Raw genomic sequence first — 23,933 nt, 5'->3', positions numbered from 1 at the left:
GCATCAATCTAGATGCCCATTAATGATAGACTGGATAAAGAAAATGTAGTACATACATGCCATGGAATACTACATAGCCATAAAAAAGAATGAAATAATGTTCTTTGCAGTAACGTGGATGGAGCTGGAGGTCATTATCCTAAGCAAATTAATGCAGGAAAGAAAACCAAATACTGCATGTTCTCACTTATAAGTGAAAGCTAAACATTGTGTACACACAGACATAAAGATGGGAACAATAAGTACTGGGGGCACCAAAAAAGGGACAGAGGGAGGGAGGAGAAAAAGGGTTGAAAAACTACCTGTTGGGTACTATGTTCACTATTTGGGTGACAGGTTCAATAGAAACTCAAACTTCAGCATCACACAATATATCCATGTAACAAACCTATACATGTACTCCCTGAACTTAAAATAAATAAATAAATACATTTTAAAAAAGATTCATGGCAGTGTCATGGTTGCTAGTGGTATAAATGTGGTTAAGAAGAAAAACCTTAGCCATCTCCTGTGGGACATAATCTTTGAGGAAGAGTGTCTGGCAAGGGGTAGGCCGAGTATCAGAGCCTTGAACAACTGACTTGAAGTTCAGGGAAGGCACAAGTTCTTGTACAAATAAGAAGACCAAGAGGAAAGCCTAGTGAACACAGCAAGATTAGGAGGAGGCATGTGCATGCTCAGAGTGCCCAAATACTGTGTAGGTTTTCTTGTAGAAGATTCATCCTCTATCTTGGCAGCAGATGGATAAATCGACTCAATATGGCAGCCTCACTGGGATTGACTGGTGAATTCAGTGGTGTTTCTTTAGCCTGTAGATAAAGGTCCTCATTTTGACTTCAGTGGGACTAAACCATTCTGGCTATAACAGATTTTACCTCTTTCAGGGTTGAAAAAGTGTTGGAGTAGGATAGGAATTCTATTGTAATGAATGAAGAACATGCAGTTGAGGTACTACTATCTGTAGAAAGTCTTAGGGAAAAATTTGGTTGCATGACTGCAGCCCACAAGGTGGTTTATCCAGCTCACTAGACTTAAATGGAGCACTATGCGGTCTGCGCCAGGGCCATGCTGTTTGATATGATCCTCAGTGACCTGGAAAACGACACCCTGACTTCCCTGCTAATGATCTGAGACCTGGGCATTCTTTTGCTTTCTTGCAGCCAGCTTTCTATAAAGCAGGGATTTCATTTGTCTCTTGTTAACAATACCAATATGTTATAAATGTAAAGAAGACATTCTCATAAAAATGTGTTGTATGTAAGCATTTATGCATAAAAACAAAATCTATGTCATGGAGGAAAGTGAAAGATTTGTTAAGGTCTGTTCATTAGCACTTCACAACTACAGACCAGGTGCAGTGACTCACACCTGTAATCCCAGCACTTTGGGAGGCTGAGACGGGTGGATCACCTGAGGTCAGGAGTTTGAGACCAGCCTGGCCAACATGGTGAAACCCCTTCTCTGCTAAATACACAAAAATTAGCCGGGCGTGGTGGCACACACCTGTAGTCCCAGCTACTTAGGAGGCTGAGGCAGGAGAATTGCTTGAACTTGGGAGTCAGAGGTTGCAGTGAGCCGAGATTACGCTACTATATGCCAGCCTGGGCGACAGAGCAAGACTTCATCTCAAAAAAAAGAGAAAGAAAAAAGAAAAACTTCACAACTGCAGTCATTCATTGCTTAACGATGGGAATACATTCTGAAAAATATGTCTTCAGGAGATTTTGTCATTGTGCAAACACTCAGAATGTGCTTAAAATGAACCTAGATGGTCTAGCCTACTACACACCTAGGCTACATAGTATAGCCTATTGCTCTTAGGCTACAAACTTGCACAGCAAGTTCCTATACTCAGTATTGTAGGCAGCTGTAACACAGTGGTATTTGTGTACCTAAACATATATCTAAACATAGGAAAGGTACAGTAAAAATATGGTATTATAATCTTGTGGGACCAGCATCATACATGCAGTCCATCATTGATGAAAACATTGTGGTGTGGCACACAGCTATTCATAAAAATAATCTCTGTAACTCCATCCTGTTTCCCCAGCATCAGAATCATATCTCCCATTTGGTGACTTCAGGTGCAGCCAAACAAAACTCATGACCTTTCCCCATAAATACATTGCCCTTTCCCATCTCACATCACCTCATCCTCCTCTTCACTCAGGCTGGACCATTCCTCTCTTTGTCAACCTACATGAATGGTCATTTCATTCCAAAATTTTCAGTAAAACTCAGTTTTCTTATGAAGCTGATCCTACCTATCTTCTCCCATATACCACCACACTTCGTGTATTTTAGTCCATTGAAATACAAACTGCAAGTGTGGAGAATGGAGAGATGGCTTATTAGAGAAGGTAGAATTTGAATTGACGTAAGATGAGTAACATTGTAATACGTGTATCTGGGGGAAAGGGCATTCCTGTCATCATCACCACCATCATCATCATTGTCATCACCATCATCATCACATATTCATCATAGCTAGTTTTTATTCTATGCTCACTACAAGCCAAACACTGTTTTTAAACATTCCATATGCCTTATTTCACTTAATTTTCATAGCAACATTATCAGATAAACATTATCATTAGCCCCATTTTTTTTTTTTTTTGAGACAGAGTCTCACTCTGTTGCCCAGACTGGAATGCAGCAGCATAATCTTGACTCACTGCAGTTCAACCTCCTGATCTCAAGCAATACTCCCATCTCAGCCTCCTGAGTAGCTGGGACTACAGGTGTACACCACTATGCTGGCTAATTTTTAAAATTTTTGTAGGAGACAAGCTGTCACTAGTTGCCCAGGCTGGTCTTGAATTCCTGGGCTCAAGGGATCCTCCCGCCTTGGCCTCCTAAACTGCTAGGGTTACAGGCGTGAGCCATTCTACCCAGTCAAAGGACCATTTTTTGGATGAATATACTGAGGCACTGATAGATTAAGAGACTTATCTAAGATTGCTCAACCAGTAAGCAGTGGAACAAAGTCTGTCATACAGAGGCTGTGCTTGCAACCACTAAGTGGCACTGCATGAAGAGTTGATTAAGCAAACCATAGCAGAAAGGGGAGATGGGCAGGGTTTGAAGAGAAGTCATAGGTTAATATGACTAGATGCTAATAGGTTAATATGACTAGATGTTAGTATGACCAGATGCTAATAAGGGTGATTCTATCTCTCCAGAGATTTGTCCTCAGACAAATGTTATACAATCTGGCTTTAAGTAGGTAAGTTTGGGAGCAGTGAATAGAATCTACAGATAATGGAAATTCACCAGAAATCAGCAGTTTTCTTCTTTCTTTTATACTGTATTTAGCTAGTGAAGAACTTGGCATCCAGTTTAATTTGACTCAAATGCAGACATTTGAAATGATGTTTTCTGGCACCCCCAACAAACAAGAAGAAATAAGAATTCAGGTTATTTTGCATTGTTTTGTTTTTTGCGACAGGGTCTCACTCTGTCGCCCAAGATGGAGTGCAGTGGCACCATCATGGCTCACTGCAGCCTCTACCTTTTGGCTCAGGTGATCCTCCCACCTCAGCCTCCCGAGTAGTTGGGACTACAGTGGTGCACTACCACACCCAGCTAATTTTTGTATTTTTTTTAATAGAGATGGGGTCTTGCTGTGTTGCCAAGGCTGCTTTTGAACTCCCGGTCTCAAGCAATCCTCCCACCTCAGCCTCCCAAAGTTTTGGGATTACAAGCGAAAGCTACCATGCCCAGCCAAGAATTAAGTTCTTTGTGGACCAGTAAGTATATAAAAATAGTGACTCTTGCTAATTTATGAAATTATTATTGTCCACATCTCCTTTTTCCATGACATACATACACTGGCTCCTCTAATTACTGGATATGTTTATCAGATGCATCTTTATTAAGTAAAGTTAAAAAAAAAAAAACAGAATGTTTTGTTTGCATAAATCTTTCCCCTTCATTGCAGGCAGGCTGCAATTAGCAGCCAAGGCAATATTGAAAGGGGCTTAGAAAGAACAATCAAAGATGTGTGAATTATGTGTATGAACTAAGCCTAATTAAATCTCTTTGCTGAGAGGAATGGAAGAACTAACAGTTACTCACACTTTTCAGCTGCTCACAGCCAGCTTCCACAAGTGGAATCCTCTGAAGCAAAACTGCAAAAGGCAGAAATTCCGCTCTGGACAAACTTTGCTGAAGTTCAACTCTGCATAGTTTCCAACCCTTGTTTGTGGTATAGCTATCTCAGTAAAACTTGATTGTTTGTGGTTAACTAACCTAACACATTAAATTACTGAGTTGTTTAATAAGATACAATTTGGTTAATATTTTGGTAGCAAATCAAAGAGTATATCCTGTATATGTGTTATATTGATTTCTCTTTTCCTTTAAAATAAAATGTATTTGTCCACAGAACCTCCAACTATTCCAAATATGAGTTCTTTTTCAGAATTCTAAATTCTCTGTTTGCTTGATTCAGGAAGTCTCTGTGTTTTTTACCTCAGGGGAACATTTTTCAGCGAATGCAATTGAGTGTTCATACCAAGAGCTTATGCTTAGAATCTGGCATTTCTCCGGGAATCACTGACCTTGTGCTACTGCCTTAACAGCAGACCAAGTATTGTTTTCTAGGCCCAAATTACTTCATTTTCCACTATGGCTTAGAAGCATGAGCCTCAATCCAGCTCTTGCCTGTGCTTCTTGAGGAGGATTTTGGTTTTTCTTTGTAGGTGGCTCTGTCCAGGCTAAGATGGGACAGCTCTCATCTAAGGGACCTACTGCTCTAGCCTATCCACTTTTATAACAGAAAGGCAGACAGGACATTCAGAAATGTTATTAGTACTATAAATGTGTCTTGAATCAGCTGTCATTTCTGTAAAGCTGTTGCCAGAGTGTAGAGTCTTGAATTACCTATCCAGATACTACTTTTGCCAATGCTTCTTTCCTACTTCCCAGATTTCCTTCCTAGTGGAACAATCCCAGTAACATAACATTCTGGCTTCTCTCTGCTCTAGGGAGCTAAACTGACTGGGGAATTTGGAAGGAGAAACTAGGTATACATAGGGAGACTCCCCTGCTTTCACTTGGTAGAAGTGAGACTGTTCTCTGCTTCTCCTGGACCCTTTGTGGGAGGACTTCTGTGGTCCTGGACTGCCTGGCACCATGTGGATTTGTCACTCCGTTTCTGAGGTTCAGTAGTGGGGAGTTCACTTGCCCACACTTAAAGGTCACATTTTCCAAAATCAGCCTTTTGAAAACGAAAGTGGTATTTATGTCTTTCATCTGCTGACTGATACGTTTCTTCTGTTTTTGTTTTTTAGAGATGAAGTCTTGCTCTGTTACCCAGGTTGGAGTGCAGTGGTGTGATCACAGCTCACTGCCTTGATCTTCTGGGCTCAAGCAGTCCTTCCACCTCAACCTTTTAACTAGCTGGGACGACAGGTGTGTGACAACATCTCGTTAATTTATTTTTTGTAGAGATAGCAACTCATTATATTGTGCAGTCTGGTCTTGAACTCCTGGATTCAAGGGATCCTCTTGCCTTGGCCTCCCAAAGTGGTGGCATTACAGGAATGAGCCACTGTGTCTGGCCTGTTTTATTTTTCAATCAATTCAGAATGTGATTGGTAAAGAGGAGTGTCATTTATTGGGCCCCATATAACACCCAACAACTACTAAAGTGGTACTGAGAAAAGCCATATTTAATAAAGACAGATTCCCAAGACATTCACGCATTCCTTAAAGTTGTAAAAATTCTAGCCTAGTGTCACATTATATTGACAATATATATCTAGAGCAAGTTAATGTCAGCCCTCTCAGAATTGCCTTCACTGAGTCGAACATTAACGTCGACTTTTTACTGGAAGTCACTATGAAAAAGAGCTAAATAATTAACATATGTTTCTGCTGACTGTTAATGACAACATTGTCTGTTATATGTCTGTTACTCAATGCTCCTCTTATTTATTCCATGTGGAATAAATATATACTATAAATTATAAAGTATAAATTCTATACTTTAGAATTTAGAAGCCGGAGAATATTGTTTTTACCCAAGAATTTGTATGCTTACTCAGAAAGACAAAGATAACTATGTAACCTATCCTACTTCCTTCTTTTGACTTTGCTATCAGGAAATTCCAGGCCCCGTATATTGCTCAGGCACAGTAACCATCACAGCTCAAATAAACAGCATGCTTGTTTCCTTCTTTTCACAGCTTTAATTTTTAATTTCCACTTAAATAATATGCACACAATCAGTTTTGTAGGTTACCCCCAAATTCTTTAAAATATGAATCAGGCACAGTTGAAATAAAACAAGAGAAAAATAAAAGTGAAGGACTTCTGGTTTCTATCCAGCAAGCAAGGAGCTTAGGAGTCATTACTTCTGAACTCACAACAACAACAAAAAGCTGAACAAATTGAATATCAACAATTCTTCTTTCATCTGTGAGAGAATTGAGGTCAGAGAGCAATAGATGCACTCATACTACTTCCTGGAGCAGAAACCCAGGGGAAGAGCTTTGGGACTGTAATTGATGAATTGCTGGAGGCTCAGTTTGGATAAGTCTGAGGGTTAAAAAGAGTCTTAGGAGGCCCTGCACACTGTTGTGAGTTTTGCCCTCAAGCGCCCTTCCAGGTTGTCACAGTGAAGATTAGAGAAGAATCCCCACGTGCTTCTGGCAGAGGGAGGAAAAATATACCACTTTGAAATATATCCAGGTAATTCTGTTCTTCTTCTAACAAGGTCTTTTCTCAAGACAAACTAGTTTACCAGAGCCTAACTAACGGGTTTTACCAGAGCCTAGCCGATGTGGAGGATGAGAAATACCCAATTCTAGCCCATTCTAGCCTTCTTGTCTCCCCTAACCAGGAAACAAATAAAATGAAATTGAGAAGCACCTGTAAACATCACAGCCAAGGGGCACAGGCTCACTAGAAGACTGAGCTCTGATCAGAGCACTATGGAACACTTCCATTCCCTCTAGGATCTTACCACCTCATCAATAGGGCTCTTGTATAATAACAGGGGAATATAAGTGAAATAAATACATTTCTCAAGCCTTATTTAAGAAGAAGTCGGGGCCGGGCTTGGTGGTTCACACCTGTAACCCCGGCACTTTGGGAGGCCAAGGTGGGCGATTCATGAGGTCAAGAAATTGAGACCATCCTGGCCAACATGGTGAAACCCCATCTCTGCTAAAAATACAAAAATTAGCTAGGTGTGGGGGTGCATGCCTGAAGTCCCAGCTACTCAGGAGGCTAAGGCAGGAGAATTGCTTGAACCCAGGAGGCGGAGGTTGCAGTGAGCTGAGATTGTGCCACTGCACTCCAGCCTGGTGACAGAGTGAAACTTCCCTAAAAAAAAAAAAAAAAAAAGAGAAGTCTCTAGGGAAACTCAAAGACAACAGCAAAGACTAAAACAAGAAAACCAGAGAAAATTCTAGCCTTTGACACCTCAGCTACAGCAAATGGTAGACATAGTCTAACCCCTAACCAGATCAACATAAAAATTCACACTAATGGCCTATTTACCTCATTTCCTTTTGCCCAGTACATCATGTCCAACTTTCAAGAAAAAATAGGTTGAAGAGACAGAACAGGCTTTGAACCAACCTCAGATATGGCAGAGATATTGAAATTTTCAGAGCAGAAATTTTAAAAATGATGATTAATATGCTAAAGACTATAATGGAAAAAGTGGACAACATGGAAAAACAGGTGGTTAATATAAACAGAGGAATGGAACCTCAAAGAAACAATCAAAAGGAAGTGCTAGAAATAAAAAATACTGTAATAGAAAAGAAGAATGCCTTATGGACTTATCCATAGATTGGACATGGCCAGGAAAGAATCATTGAACTTGAAATGTTGATGGAAAGTTCCAAAACTGAAAGGCAAAGAGAAAAAAGAATAAAAAATCAAAGCATAATATCTGCATTGGTCTGTTCACACACTGCTATAAGAAATACCCTAGACTGAGTACTTTATAAAGAAAAAGAGGTTTAATGGACTCACACAGTTCCACATGGCTGGGGAGGCCTCACAATCATGGCACACGGCGAAGGAGGAACAAAGTTACCTCTTACATGGCGGCAGGCAAGAGAGCATGTGCAGGGGAACTGCCCTTTATAAAACCATCAGATCTTATGAGAATTATTCACTATTACAAGAACAGCACGGGAAAGACCCACTCCCATGATTCAATTACCTCCCACCAGGTCCCTCCCATGACACATGTGATTATGGGAGCTATAATTCAAGATGAGATTTGTGTAGGGACACAGCAAAACCATATCAATATCCAAGAACTGTGGAACAATTACAAAAGAGATAACACGTGTTTCATGGAAATAAGAAGGAGAAGAAAGAGAAAGGATGGAAGAAATACTTGAAGCAATAATGATATGTTCCAAAATTAATGATAGACTCCAAACCACAGATTCAGGAAGCTCAGAGAACATCAGGCAGAATAAATACTAAAACAAAAACAAAAACAGACTCTATGCTAGGCATATCATATTGAAACTACATAGACAAAAGGAAGATATTGAAAGATACCAGAAGGGGAAAAATCTTACTATGAAGGAGAAAAGATAAAAATTACATGGAATGTCTCTTCAGAAATCATGCAAGCAAGAAGAGAGTTGAGTGAAATAAAGTATTGAAGCAAAAATACCACCAATCTAGAATTCTGTTTCCAGCAAAATTTTCCTTCAAAAGCAAAGGAGACTTTGTTTCATGCTCCTTCTGGCACAGAGATAGTGCCGAAGATCTGGGACCACTTAGCTGCAAGTTGCTTCCAGCAGGTACCTATGGCTCCTAACAGGGCATGCCCACCACGTCTGTCTACTATCACAGAGAGAGCTTTGACCCCTTGGGCTGAGAGGCCCCAACCTTTCCTCAGGCTAAAACTACATAGCATTGAGGTGCCAGCCAGATGCCTTCTCACAAAGGATCTGTGGTGGCACAGGGCAACTGACATGGTTCTTTTTCTTCCAGTCCTAGATACTTTTGGAGTCAAGGGTTATGGTGCAGACATGGCCAAGTCCAAGAACCACATTGCACATAACAAGTCCCCAAAGTAGCACAGAAATGCCATCAAGAAACACCAGTTGCAAAGATATGAATTTCTTTAGAGGGTAGACCCCAAGTTCCTTTGGCTCTTTGCCAAGCAGCACAAGAAGGATCTGAAGATGCAGGCTGTGTCAGTCAGTCTTGTATTGCTATAAAGGAACACTTGACACTGGGTATTTTACCAAGAAAAGAAGTTTATTTTGGCTCACAGTTCTGCAAGCTGTATAAGCATGGCACCAGCATCTGCTCAGTTTCTGATGAGGCCTCAGGAAGCCTTTACAAAGGGTGGAAGGTGAAGGGGGAGCAGGCATCTCACATGGCAAGAGAGGGAGCAAGGGAAAGAGGAGGAGGTGCAAGGCTCCTTTAAACAACCAGTTCTCTTTGCTGGGTGTGGTGGCTCACACCTGTAATTCCAACATTTTGGGAGGCTAGGCAGGTGAATCACCTGAGGTCAGGAGTTTGAGACCAGCCTGGCCAGTATGGTGAAATTCTGTCTCTACTAAAAACACACAAAAAAGTAGCCAGGTATAGTCCCAGCTGCTTGGGAGGCTGAGGCAGGAGAATTGCTTGAACCCAAGAGGCAGAGTTTGCAGTGAGCCAAGATCGTGCCACTGTACTCCAGCCTGGGTGACAGAAGAAGACTCCTTCTGGAAAAAAAAATTAAATTAAATAAATAAATAAATAAATAAATAAATACAAGCTCTCACATGAACTTAATGGAGTGATAACTCACTCATCACCATGGGGAGGGCACCAAGCCACTCATGAGGGATCCACCCTCATGACCCAAACACCTCCCAGAGGGCCAGCTTCCAACACTGGAGGTCACATTTCAACATAAGATTTGGAGAGGATAAAGCACCCAAACCATATCATAGGCCAACAATGGCAAAGCCATGAGTATGAGTGCAGAGGCTATCAAGGCCTCATAAAGCCCAAGGACATTAAGCCCAAAATCCCAAAAGGTGTCAGCCTCAATCTCAATTGACTTGCCTACGTTGCCCACCCCAAGCTTAGGAAGCATGCTTGTGCCCACATTGCCGAGGGTCTAAGGCTCTGCCAGCCAAAGGCCAAGACCAAGGATTAAACCAAGGCCCAGGCTGCAGCTTCAGCTTCAGCTCCAGCTACAGTTCTAGCTCCAGCTCTGGTTCAGGCTCCCAAAGGTGCCAAGATCCCCACAAAGGCTTTGGAATAGAAGCCTCTGTCGGGCAGCATGAGGACAGCAGGACTGGTGTGACCCCTGAGCTGCCATCTGCGTGGGGCTGGTGTCTTCCTGTGCTATTTGTACAAATAAACCTGAGGCAGGACAACAGCAATAACAAAAAAAGAACCTGACATGGTGGAACTGGTTGAACTGGGACTCCCTGGTAGAAGAGAAGAGCAAACAGGTAATTGCCAACCCAAAATTAAAGAAGAGGGAATGGATTTAGAGTCTCAGGAGAAAGAGGAGGTGTTACAGGTACTGATGTTTCCCCGGCAAGCCCAGCATCCCATGGAGAAAATGGAGGAGTTTGTGTACAAGGTCTGGGAGGGACACTGGAAGATCGTCCCAAATGCTGGCTCCCTGACTTGCTGAAGTACAGTGATGCCTGCTACATGACAATGGACTACCCACGCCCTCCCTCAGGCTTACTCCAAGAGCACTCCACTCCATTCAGAAACTGGCAATGTCTAGAGACATCTGCTTGGTTTCATGCTGGAAATTTTCACCATGCTCAGACCAAATATTCATTTCATGGCCCTATCCACAGGAGAAGGTGGCTTGGAGAATGATCTTGTTGGGTGCAGTGCTCTGTCTCAATTTCTCCTAGCTCTTTCATACCACCTATTCTCATTCAGAGAAGGTTTTGGACATATTCCAAACTGGGCTATTCAGACATCACTCTCCTGATGATGGGGAGCCTTGTCTCTTGGCGGTATTAGTCCTTGTACTGTTCCCCAAAACCATGGCACATCCACCTCTCCATTGCCCATGTCCTGGGCATTTCTGCATCCTTGTGACACAGAGGGACCCACTTCCACTCCTAAGCACTGGCAGACAAGAGCAACAGTGTTCCTGGGACTTGACTTGGGTGGTGGTATGCCTACCATGGACTTTACTACCACTAAGGGCTGTGTCAAGGCCACCACAGTGGGCCAGATGGGCTGGTTCTTCCTCATGGCTGTGATGGACATCACCAGAGTTGCCTTAATGCAACTCAAATTCCTGAGCAGTATTTTCCTTGAAAATTTGACATGTGGTTCTGGTCGCATCCAATTTTCCATGTCCTGATGATGGTAGCAGCTTTTGTACACATCTGTAAAGTCTCCAAGCCTGGCATGGTAGCTTACTCCTGTAATCCCAACACTATGGTAGGTAGAGACAGGAGGGCTGCTTGAGCCCAGGAGTTTGAGACCAGCCTGGGCAACATAGTGAGACTGTATCTCTAGAAAAAATATTAAAAATTTGTGGGTGTGATGGTGCACACCTATAGTCCCAGCTACTCAGGAGGCTTAGGCAGGAGGATTCCTTGAGCCCAGGAGTTTGAGGCCACAGTGAGCCACAATTGTACCACTGCACTACAACCTGGGTAACAGAGCGAGACCCTGTCTCAAAAAAAAAAAAAAAAAAAAAAAGTCTCCAACTTACAGAAATCCTGTTATGGACTAGAAAGTGGCTATACTGATGCCTGCTTTGAGCCTCACACCTGAGGAACTTCCCAAGTGCCTTTTTTAAAGGGTATGTGTGGCCCTCAAATGGCAGAATATCAAGAATACAGAAAATAAGAAAATATAGTTAACATAGAAGCCCTGTGAGGAATGAATGGATGCCAAACAGACAAATACAAAATCTAAGAAAACATAGGTAAAACACTCAATCCATCATTTCTTCCCAAAATGATAAAAATCCTTGTGGCACTGTGGGACCCATTTCCCACTGTCAGGGTAAAAGTAACGCCCCAATTCCAAGGCTAGCCAGTTCTTAGAGGTAGTGTAGCAGTGAAACAGCAAAGGAACAAGCATAGCTAACTTCATTTTTGCTTAAGGGGCCTTTACCCATTGGTGAGTATAGGCAGGGATAATTTTAGAGCACTGAGATAAAATGCAAAAACAGCAATTATGTAGCTTTTGAAGCTAACTCTGGAATTAAAGGAGAAGTATGTAAACAACTATGTTTTGTCAAAGTGTTGTAGGAACAAGGAAGTTTGGCTAGCATCATATAAGAGACCATTACCCAAGGACAAAAGTTTCACAAACCTCCCTGGACCCTTGCTGGCGCCTAAACATCTGCCGTTATCAGTCCCCCCCTTTCCTAGACATAAAAGACAAGGCAAAGCCTGCATAATTCTAAGATGGTACTTTCGGATGCTAGCCTGCCATCTTCTCAGTTTGCTGGCTGTCTGAAATGAAGTCACTTTCCTTGCTCCAATTCCTTGCTTTCAACTTACTGACTGTTGTGCAGTAAACAGAATGAGTTTGGACTCAGTTGCGGTAGCAAAGCTTGCCTTTCATGTTCAAACCAACTATTCACAGTCTATACACCCCACACATCTCATCTAACCCACACTCCAAGTCAATATTTCCCCTGCCCTAAATCATCCCAGGGCCAGGTAGCAGGAAACTGGAGACCACTATATGACCAAAAGCCCACCAGAGTTATTCATACTAGCCAGTCCTAAACGGTTTACTCTCCCCCGCACTGCCTTTCCCACAGAAACCCCAATAAAGGCTGTGGCCTATGGCTCTCCTTCACTCCTTCCTTCCTTCTGACCGAAACCGGTGCTTTCTCCCATGGTCCTGTGTGGCCCTGTGTGCCCCCTTCTCCTGGGAAATGTAAGTAATAAATTCTTCTGTCAATAGCATTAGCCTCTCTGTGTCATCAGTCACCTCATAAATTAAAATCTCATGGGTACAAACGAAACACTGGGATTCTTCAAAAATTCTGTTTCTGGAAGAAAATATCCCACTCTAATCCATCTATTCTTTGTAACCTGGCTTATAATAGAACATTCATATTTTGTTTGTTTTTGTAGCACACCTTCTAAAAACAATCTGGTCCCATCTTTCTGGGGCTAGATCTGTTTACAAACAGGAAGGAGTAGATGTTTATGGTATTCATGGAAACAATACCACAACATGAACAATAACAATGCTAGAATATACTAGAATGTGTGATATAAATGATGATTCTGTAAAGGAATGCAGACAAAAGAGAAAGCTTCCTAGAATAAGAAGCTTAACTTCAAGAAGGTCAGGATTTGAAAATATGGTGAAAACTAAGGGGAAGAAAATCCTATTTTTAAATGAGAGAATTTTCTTATTATTCTTTTCATGACTTAGGAGCTATGTCTGCTCTGGTAGCCATTATTTTTCCATTATCAACAAAAAGAATATGCCCGGGGAGAAAATAACAAAGTAGTAGTTTGACACCATGTTGTATTAAACAATCTGTCATACTTTCTTGCTTCTTAAATATTAATCTAATTTAAAAACAGATTCTAAAATATTTCTTAGAGAGGTAAAGCTGTCAGGAACAAGTATGGAGACACAAAAAATGCCAGGTATTGGCCCAAGTACAATATTTGATGGTGCCTGAGGATCAAAGGTCATGAGAATGTGAGTAACTCTGGGGAAATGAAGACTAGAGAACGAGAAAGAGACAATGATAGGAAGAAGAAAAGGAACTTCAAAAATAGTAAGAGACAAAGTAAAAACAGTGAATAGTATATTTCTTTCTTTACAGGTTATTAAGAGATAGTATGAAAAGAAAACTTATAATCTTGATGATAGAGTAGTCATTTCAATTAGCCAAACTTCCAAGTAGTGAAATAAATTGCACATAACTCAATTTCACATAATGTGATGTATATATAATTTAATTTCACATAGTATAATGATATATAATTTTATATAATATAAATTCAATACTAGAAGTTCTATTTTGCTTGTTCTATTGAATTTCTAGTATTGAATTTATATCATCTATTGTATTATTAATTTTATTATTTATATCATTATTTATGAATAGCAGTTCAATAGAACAAGAAAACTTCCATGAATAACAAACAATAAATCAATGTTTCCTTATTGTATGTAATTCTAAGATCCCCTTAAATAATTTCACTTATGTTAATGAATAATCACCCTAGGAAACATATACTGTACTAAAATATAATTAGTGTAAATATTGAGAAAAACAGCAATGTTGCTTAAAGGATTTGCTTGTGAAAAAGAGGTTTTCTAGAAACTATGCTAAAATCTAAGATACCAATACAGAAAAAAGTTAGTAAGGATATTATTGAAACACGCAATATTATAAAGGATATAGTGTAAACTGATAGATTATACAACTTTCAACTCCAAACTACACAGAAGTCAAAAAGTAGTAACTTCAGAGAGGGCAAAAGCATAAAAACAAACTACACAGGACGGGAGAATTGCCTCTCAAGTCTCTCAGCATGAAAAACCATATAAACAAATTTATTTAAGTAAAAAACAGTGTGCTATTTGAAGAGCATGGTGATATTTAACAAATGTTAACAAATACATATTCATCAAATATTTACTAAGCTCCGGCTGTGTACAAGACAGACTATCTCTGCTTTCATTAAGCTTGTATTCTACTGGGACAGATAGAGAACAAAGAAATAAATAATCAAATGAAGCATATAATTTCAGATTGAGATAGATGTTATAAAAACAACAAACCAGGAAACAAGACAGAGAGTGGCTGGGGTGTGATGAGTTAGGGTGCAATTTTAACTGCGATCAGAGAAAAATGTCTGCGAGGTTATATTTGAGGAAAGATCTGAGTCATGAGGAGAAGCCAGCCATATGAACATCTAAGGGCGCAGATTTCCTGACCAAGGGTGTAACAGCTATGAAGTCCTCTTTGTAAGATAGATGGAAAGACAGGCGGATGGATGTATGGACAAAAAGACAAATTGATAGATAACAAACATATACAGAACACTCCACCCAACAACCACAGAATATGCATTTTTTTCTCAAGCACACATAGAACATTCTCCAGAATAGACCATGTTAGGTCATTAAAAAAATCTTAGTAACTTTTACAAGATTGGAAGCATATGAGGTATTTTTTCAGATCATTATGAAATAAACTAGACATCAAAAATAGAAGAGAAACTGGAAAACATTCTTAATCAATAGGTCAAACAAAAAAATCACAAGGGAAATTAGAAAATAACTTGAGCTGGATGAAAACAGAATAGAACATACCAAAATGTATGAGATGCAACAAAATCAGTGCCAAGAGAAATTATGGCCGGGCACCGTGGCTCATGCCTGTAGTCCCAACACTTTGGGAGGCCAAGGCAGGTGGATCACGAGGTCAGGAGATCGAGACCATCCTGGCTAACACTGTGAAACCCCGTCTCTACTAAAAATACAAAAAATTAGCCAGGTGTGGACTACGCACCTGTAGTCCCAGCTAGTCGGGAGACTGAGGCAGGAGAACTGCATGAACCCGGGAGGCGGAGGTTGCAGTGAGCCCAGATAGCGCCACTGCACTCCAACCTGGGCGACAGTGTGAGACTCCATCTCAAAAAAAAAGAAAGAGAGAAATTATAGCTATAAACTTCTACAGTAAAAAAGAAGAAAGGAAAGCTGGAAAAACATTCTTAATCAATAGGTCAAACAAAAAATCACAAGGGAAATTAGAAAATAACTTGAGCTGTCTCAAATCCACAACCTAATTTTATACCTAAGGAACTAGAAAGGAAGAACAAAGTAAACCCAAAACTAGCAGATAAAAGAAAACAATAGGCCAGGCACAGTGGCTCATGTCTGTAATTCCAGCACTTTGGGAGGCCAAGGTGGATGGATCACCTGAGGTCAGGAGTTCGAGATCAGGCCGACCAACATGATGAAACCCCATCTCTGCTAAAAATACAAAATTAGCCAGGCGTGGTGGCACATGCTTGTAATCCCAGCTACTTGGGAGGCTGAGGCAGAAGAACTGCTTGAACCTGGGATGTGGAGGTTACAGTGAGCTGAGATTTTGCCATTGCACTCCAGCCTGGGCAACAAGAGCTAGACTCTATCTCAAAAAAAAAAAAAAAAAAAAGAAAAGAAAAGAAAGGAAAAAGGAAAACAATAAAGATTAAGATGAAGATAAATAAAATAGAGCATAGAAAAACAAGTAAAAATCAACAAAACCAAAAGATGGCTCTAAAAAGATCAACAAAATTGACAAATCTTTAGCTAGAATGACTAAGAAAAAAAAGATGAAACTCACATTATCAAAAATGAAAATAAAAGTGAGAATATTATTATCAGTTTTACAGAAATGAAAAGACTTAGAATACGATGAACACTTGTACATCAATTGATGGGGTAGTCTAGATGAAATGGACAAAATCCTAGAAATATACTCTACCAAAACTGAATCTTAAATAGAAAAGTTGAGTAGACCTACAACTAATAAGATTGAATCAGTAATCAAAAGACTCCTAAAAAAGAAAAGCCCTGTACCAGATGACTTCACTAGTAAATTCTACCAGACATTTAAAGAATTATCAAATTTCTCAAACTCTTCCAAAACACTGCAGACAGGGAACACTTCCTGACTTGTTCTATGAAGCCAGTATTACTATGGTACTGAAGTCAGACAAAAACACTACAAGGAAAGGAAACTACAGACCAACATCTCTGATGGATAGAAAATCCTTAACAAGATAATACCAAACTGGATTCAGCAACACATTAAAAGGATTATACACCATGAGCAGGTGGGACTTATTCCCAGAATGCAAGGATGGTTTAACATATTTAAAAAAAGCATCAATGTAATATGCCACATTAATAGAAGGGAGGAAACAAACCCCACATGGTCATCTCAGTTAATGCAGACAAAGCATTTGACAAAATTCAACACTATGATAAAAACACTCAATAAGCTAGGAATAGAAGAAAATTTCCTTAATATGATAGAGGTCATTTTCAATGTATGCATTTACATCTATAAATTTCCCTAGCACTGCATTCCACAAGTTTTGGCATGTGGTGTTTTATTTTCATTTAGCTCACGGTAGTTTTTAATTCCCTTTGTGATGTCTCTTTTGATGCATTGGTTGCCTAAGAATATTTTGTTTGGTTTGCACGTATTTGTGAAATTTCCAGTTTTCTGTTATTGATTTCTAGTTTTATTTCATTATTATTGGAATACTTTGTATGACTTCAATCTTTTAAAATTTATTAAAATCTGTTTTATGGTTTTATGGCCTAACATATGGTCTATCCTGGGGAATGTTCTGCATGCACATGGGAAAAATGTGTATTCTGCTGTTGTCAGCTATTTTAAATTTATTCTCTATTTTAGTAATCATGTGGGATGTTGAACTTTGTCAAATAATTTTTCTGCATATATTCAAGTAACTATGTACATTTTGCCTCTCTGGGCTATTAATAAGGTATAATACATTCATAGTTTTCCTAATATTGACTCACCTTTGTAGTCCAGGAGGAACTCAATTAGTAATGAGATATTTTTTTAAGTACTACTGAATTACAATTGCCCTTGTTTTATTGAGATTTTTACATAAATATTGATACATGAGGTTTGCTCTATCTTGTCCAGTTTTGATGTCACTGTTAAACTTCCACAAATATAATATGAAGGATTTCCTCTTTTCGTGTTTTGAAACATTTTAAATTCTGTCCAATTTACCTGTCCCTTAAATTTTTTACAGAATTAACAGTGAAACCAAGTAGACCTTGAGATTTTAAGAAGTAGCTCTTCTATAGCTTTTTCAGCTGCTTCCATTGATCCACTAGCCAGTGGATTATTTGGCTTTTGTCTGTATTTCTGTCTTTAAAGAACCAGCTCTCCTCCACAATTCTACTGTAGTTCTTTCTTCTAAATATATGGTTGGATTTTGTGCATTTTTTCTTTTACATACTCTGTGGATTTCTGTATTGGGTGAACTTATTCCCATTTATACACATTAATATACGATATTCATTTAGTATTTATTCCACTTCATCTTAGGTTTACTAGTATCACTACTGCTACCATATATATGTATAATCTTTTTTGTATTTGGTTTTACAGGGGTGTGTGTGTGTGCGCGCACTTCTTTGGATAATTTTGAAAGCTTGTTTTCTGCAATTGGGGGATTTTCTGAGGTAGTCATAACTTTACTATCACTAACTCTCTACTTCTTGATTTAGCAACTTCAGACTGCATCTGTTGATTTCAAGTTATACAGGAATATCAAAGAAATGATCACAAATAAACCTCCTCCCATTTCTCTCCTTTCCCCTCCATGCCTGATTTTTTTGTTGTTGTTGTTTGTTTTTACTTTTATTTTACTTTTATTTACATGTATTCAGTGGTACATGTGCAGGTTTATTATAGAGGTAAAATTGTGTCATAGGGCTTTGTGGTACAAATTATTTCATCACCCAGGTACTAAGCTTAGTACCCAATAGTTACTTTTTCTGATCCTCTCCCTCCTCCCACCATCTATCCTTAAGTAGGCCCCAGTGTCTGCTGTTCCTTTTTACGTGTCCATGTGTTCTCATCATTTAGCTCCCTCTTATATGTGAGAACATGCGGCATTTGGTCTTTTGTTCCTGCATTAGTTTGCTAAGGATAATGGCCTCCAGCTCCATTCATGTTCCTGCAAAAGAAATGATCTCATTCTTTTTCATGCCATACCTGATTTATATTATTATGTTATCATTTTTCACATTGTCAAAGTTTATAACACATTCTGTAACCACATTTCCCATCATTTTTTAGTCTTAATTCTGTATTTAAATTAATTGAGTCCTTCTTACAGACTTTCTTAGTGTGATATTTCTCTTTCCTTCTTAGTTGTTTGGTTTTGATTTTTCATGTTTTTTCTAAAAGAGCATGTGGTTCCTGGGTTTGTTTATGGTTAAGGCTATTTGTCTGTCTCTTGCCTTTATATTTGAATGTCAGCTTGATTGAGAAAAATACTCTTCTTTCTCAATATGTGGCAGATATTGAATAATTCTTAGAGAAGTCTGAGGCTATTCTGATTTTTTTTTTTTTCCCTGGTAAATAATTAGTATTTGGGCCAGGTGCGGTGGCTCACACCTATAATCCCAACACTTGGGGAGGGAAAGGCAAGAGGATCACTTAAGTCCAGGGAGTCCAGGAGTTTGAATCCAACCTGGGCAACATAGTAAGAGGCCATCTCTACAAAAAATTTAAAAATTAGCCAGGCATGGTGGCCCATGCCTGTATTCCCAGCCACTTGGGAGGCTGAGGTGGGAGGATCACTTGAGCCCAGGAGATAGAGGCTACAGTGAGCCATAATCACACCAGTGCCCTCCAACCTGGGTGATAGACTGAGACCCTGTCTCGAAAAATACACAATAATAATAATAATAAGTATTTGTCTGGATACTTAAATAATTTTGTCTTAATGAAATGCAAACCAACTAGGTAGTGTTGGTGCTCCTACATCAATTTTTTTTTTTTCAAGGAAAAGATGTTCTAGATTAATTCTTTCCTCTAATCGGGACAAAAAAAAAAAACTCTTCTGTTGCTTTTTAAGTATATTTTCTGATTCATCTGTCAGTTTCTCTAATTCTAAGACATTGATTGCTTTTATTATGATTAGTCTTTGTCTTTGAGACATCTTATCTTCTGTTTAAATTGCTTTGTGTCTTTGTCTTTAAAAACATCTTCAGACACTGTTTTTGCCAAGCCTTTCCCATATCAGTCATTGGATCTTAGGTTGTGTCTGTTCTGTCCTTTGCTCTTTCTAATTTTTTAATGGCTCTGTAAGAAAGTTGTTTTGGCCCTTAATTTGCTTCCTAAACTATGTGTCATTGTTTGCATTAAAACAGACCCAAGAATTTGAGTGCAAGTAGTTTATTTGAGAGGCAGTTCCAGAAAATATTAATGGAGAGCAGGAAAGCATAGCATGAGAGGGAAGAAATCCAATAATATTATCCAGCAAGTTACCACTGTGGACAACTAGAGCTAAAACCTTCTGGGGAGCTCTTTGAATCATTGTGGAACATGTCTGAGTTATCTCAACCAACAGGCAAAGAAGCAGAAGCATTTACCTACCAACTCCTTGTCTGTCACTGGCTGTAAGCTGTTACTGGGGAGCTGTCATACTCTGGCACTTGTCACTTGCCCAGAATGTAGATTAAACAGACATTCTCTGCTTTGGTCAGAAAAAAGACCTTGGGCAATCTCAGGTCTTTACAGAAATCACAGGTACGTAAAGAAGAGGCATAGGGCCAGGCGCAGTGGCTCATACCTGTAATCCTAGCACTCTGGGAGGCCATTGTGGGTGGATCACAAGGATAAGAGATCGAGACCATCCTGGCCAAGATGGTGAAACCCCATCTCTACTAAAAATACAAAAATTAGCTGGGCGTGGTGGTGCACACCTGTAGTCCCAGCTACTCGAGAGGCTGAGGCAGGAGAATCGCTTGAATCCAGGAGGCAGAGGTTGCAGTGAGCCGAGATCACACCACTGCACTCCAGCCTGGTAGCAGAGCAAGATTCCATCAAAACAAACAAACAAAAACAAGAGGCAAAGAGGGGGCAAGGTAGAGGGAATGTGCGTGGGACATTAGCAGCAAACTCCCTTTTCACCTTTGCATTGTTGTTTTCTCTCATTGTTTATCTTGCAAATTTTTAAAATTTTCATTAAATTCTTCTATAGCTATACTATCCAATACAGTAACCAAAAGCCACAAGAGACTATTAGCAATTGAAATGCAACTACTCTTAACTGAGATGTGCTGTAAGTGTAAACTCTATACCAAATTCAAATACGTTGTGTAACTAAATGCAAAATATCTCAATAATTTTTGCATTGATTATATGTTGAAATAATATTTAGGTATATTGGGTAATTACAATGTATTATTACAGCTAATTTCATCTATTTTCTAAAAAGCATTTTATTGTGGTTACTTAAAATGTTTAAATTACATATATTCTTCCAGAACAGATTTTTTTATCTCTATCTTGCACGTTACATTTCATTTTTTTCTTTTTACTTAGGGGAGGGGGATTTAATAAGTTTACCCAGACACCATACTATTTTGTTTTTTTCTTTCACCTTACTGTGCATATCTGTCCAGAAATGCCATTTCTGTATCTATAATGTGGGTATATTCTTTTAACTCTTAGCCTGAATGACAGAGTGAAATTCTGTTTCTAAAAAACAAGCAACCCACAATATTTCAAAAGACTCACATCAAACCTCTGAGATGAAAACTACACTGTCTGTGATAAAAAAAAAATTCACTGGATGGTATAGATGGCAGATTTGACATTGCAGAAGGAAAGATGAGTGAACTTGAAGATTTAGCAACTGAAACTATCCAAAAAGAGAGAGAGAAAAGACGGGAAAAAAATGAAGAAAGCATCAGTGAGGACAGTAAAACTTCCAGTGGCTCGATGTAAATGTAATTGGAGCCTCCAAAGGAGTGAAAGAAGGGGGTGAGGAAGAGAAAGTAGGTAAGAAAAAGTGTCCTGAATATTTCCAAATTAGACAGAATTATAAACCACAGACAAAAGAAGATTGGCGAGCCCTAAACCCAAGAAAAATGACAACTACACTAAGGTTTATCACAAATTGCCAAGATCTTTGACAAAGAACAATAATTAAAAACAGCAAAAGAAAAAGACAGTCCTCACCTAAGGTCATCAATAGATTCTTGGAAACTGTGACTTTAAGTGAAATGACATATAAAAAATCCAGGGTTTTTTTGGTCATCACTGTGATAATGAAATGATGTTTTTTAAGGATCTGCTGTACGTCATTTTGCTTTAAGTCCTTCAGGAAGAAGAAGATATTAGATGGAAAACTACATCAAGAGATAAAGAGCATTAGAAATAATAACTATGTGGCTAAATAAAACAGAATGCTTTTTACCACTTAATTATATTTAAACGATAATAAACTGCTTGGAGCAGAAATCACAATACTTTGTGAAGTTTATACAATCTGCAGAAATAAAATGTTTAGCAATAGTATAATGGCTTGAGGGGGCAAATGGAAGCATACTGCTATAAGGTTCTTACACTAAATAAGAAGTGGCATAATATCCCTTAAAGGTTAAAAGTAGACTCATAAGGACGTATACTGTAAAGTGTAAATTAACATCTGAAATAATACAAGTTGTAGCTAATATGCCAACAAAGGAAATAGAATACAATTTTATCCAAATATTTGAAAAAGAAATAATATTAATTTTATACAAAACTCAAATAATTCAAAATAAGGCTGAACAAGGCAAAGGAGGATGCAAAGAATAGGTGGGAAAAATAGAAGCCAAATAACAAGAAAGTGTGTTTGGATCCAATCATACAAATTAAATTAATGGTCTAACCCGGGGTGGGGGAGGGGGATGGTTTTCGGATGAAACTGTTCCATCTGAGATCATCAAGCATTAGATTCTCATAAGCAGCACGCAGTCTAGATCCCTTGCATACACAGTTCGCATTAGGGTTCACACTCCTGTTAGAGTAGAATGCCACCGCTGATCTGACAGGAGGTGGAGCTCAGGTGGAGTTCACGGACAAGTACCAGTCTGTGGTCCGGGGTTTGGGGACCACTGGTCTAACCACCCAAAGTAAAAGGCAATGTAAAAGGCAAAGATTATTGTATAGGATTAAAGAAGAAAGATCCAACTATGTGCTACCTTCAAGAAAGCCATTTTAAACACAAAGACTCAGGAAGGTAAAAGTCATGAGATAAAAAAAGATATAACATGTTAACACTAACTAAAACTGGTTATACTCATATCAGAGGCTATTTTAGAACAAAGAAAATTTCCAGGGATAAAGACGATCATAAAATCATAAAAGGGTCAATTCAATAAGAGGATGCAAAAATTCGAAATGTTGATATACCTAATAGAAATTTTTTTGCTCCTAATAGTACAAAAAATGATAGAGCCACAAGAAAAAATAGACAAATCCACAATTAAAATTGCAGGTTTCAACACACCCTTCTGTCTATATTTGATAGAAGGGTGTTGAAACCTGCAATATCCTTTCTGATAGAAAATTGAAAAGGCTATGGGAGACTTGCACAATATAATCAACCAAACTGACTTAACTGACATTTATAGAACATCCATTTAACAAGTGAAGAGTATGAATTCTTGTCAAGTGCATGTAGAACATTTACCAAAGAGTATATATTCTGGGTCACGAAACAAGTCTTAATAAATTCAAGTTTTCAAGTCATGCAAAATATGACTTCTGACCACAATTTAAGTAAATTAAAAATAAAACACTATATAACCATAAAATGCAATAATAATTGTCTACTAAAAGGAATGAAATATTGATACATATTACAACACTGATGAATCTCAAAAACATTATGCTATGTAAAAGATGCCAGTCACAAAAAAACAGGTATTACACAATTCTACTTACATGAAATGTCCACAATAAACAAATGTATAGAGAAAGTAGATTTGTAGATGTCTTAATCTAGGGAGGTAGGGATGGGGGTGCAGAGGAAGAAGAGGGAGTGGCTATTAATGGGTACAAAGTCTCTTTTGAAAGTAATGAACATGTCCTAAAATTAGGTGGTTGTGATGTTGTACAACTCTGTGAATGTAACAAAACATTTAATTTTATACCTTAAATGGGTTGAATTGATAGTATATGCATTACATATCAATAAAAGCCATTAAAAATACAATACAGAACTATCTCAAAAACTCATCAATATTTTGAAATTAAATGGCACACTTCTAAGTAAGCCATGGGTTAAAAAAATCAAAGGGTAAAGGAGAAAGTACTTTAAATTAGATGAAAATAAAAATAAAATCTACAACTCATACAGTACTTAGAGGGAATTTGATAGCACTACATATCCATGCCAGAAGAGAAAAATGTTGTCAAAATGACCCAG

Source organism: Mandrillus leucophaeus, unplaced genomic scaffold, assembly GCF_000951045.1.
Source record: "Mandrillus leucophaeus isolate KB7577 unplaced genomic scaffold, Mleu.le_1.0 Scaffold394, whole genome shotgun sequence".
In the NCBI taxonomy this organism is placed as follows: domain Eukaryota; kingdom Metazoa; phylum Chordata; class Mammalia; order Primates; family Cercopithecidae; genus Mandrillus; species Mandrillus leucophaeus.
The sequence above is the reverse complement of the archived record's forward strand: the minus strand, read 5'-3'. Positions refer to the sequence as shown.